Raw genomic sequence first — 1,191 nt, 5'->3', positions numbered from 1 at the left:
CTAATTATTTTCGACTTATTCATGTCTTCGATCGTACGGTAAAAACATTTGGGCTGAACTGTCACGTAAAGTTGCACCCTGCTAGCAGAGCCTTTCTTTTGCTTGCTCGATTTGGCGTTCTCGAGAAAGGCTCTGCATGAATCGATTAAGGGCCCACTGACGTATTTTTTGGGGTGCGTTGCTAAGGGTGTAATGGTTAAGTAATTTGAGAAAATTTGGCATTATTTTGGTCAGTTTGCAACTTTTATAACCCAATGACCCTAAATATGACGCCATCATACCACGCCCATGGTCACGTGACCAATAAAAGAAAACTCTAAATTTGGCTCCGTGCTACGCAATTTGGGTATTTAATCGATGGTTTGATAATTTGTATTCGTTTTTGCATCCAGCCACGCATGGTTTTCTTTTTATTTTGAAGAATGTTCTTTTTAAAGACATAAACGATACTGAAATACCCATAACTTTTTCAAAAAAGATGATTTTAAAAAAACAATGCTTAGCTATATTCTGTATTTGGGGGTGAAACGTGCCATTTAAAAAAAAATTTAATTCAATTCAAAACCGCCGGAAATTTAGCTTTTTTCTCAAACCGGAAGTCAGTTCGTTTACGCATGCGCAGTTGATCTGAAAACGAGCGCGAGGAAAGGTGAGGAAAAATCTTCGATGGAAACAACAGTTTGTGCGGTGACTTTTGCTTGTGAGTGGGTTTTCTTGTCAGCTCCTGATACGATGACGTCAGTTTTGGAAGTAACATTTCACTTCCTTAGCAACGCGCGAAAAATCCGTCTGTGGGCCCTTAAGATCTTTATTACTGGGTTGCAAACCCAGTCGGAAATTAGGTAGATTTCCGTTTTTTTTTTTTTAGTATTTTTTTCCGTGTCGGTAAAAGTCTTGCCTGTCACTCCCCTGGTAAGTGGTGTCTTTGTGCATAGAGTCTTCTGCGCGTATTTTCTTAGGATCGAGAGGGTAGTGGAACTGCGTAGATTTCTCTGGTGGACACAGTAGAATCATTAACTTAGCCTGCAATGGCGTCGAAAGTCATGAAACGCGAATGGCGTTTTAGTGGATCCTTAAACAAAATATACCCTTATGGAGCTCAATAATGGAAAGTCAGTTGGATAAACTAGGCAGGAATCTCAAAAGCGACGAGTAATGGACTTCGACAACAATCTATCGCCCGTCGAGACG

The sequence above is a fragment of the Montipora foliosa genome, chromosome 3 (assembly GCF_036669935.1).
Source record: "Montipora foliosa isolate CH-2021 chromosome 3, ASM3666993v2, whole genome shotgun sequence".
NCBI lineage: Eukaryota > Metazoa > Cnidaria > Anthozoa > Scleractinia > Acroporidae > Montipora > Montipora foliosa.
This window is presented reverse-complemented; position numbering follows the sequence as displayed.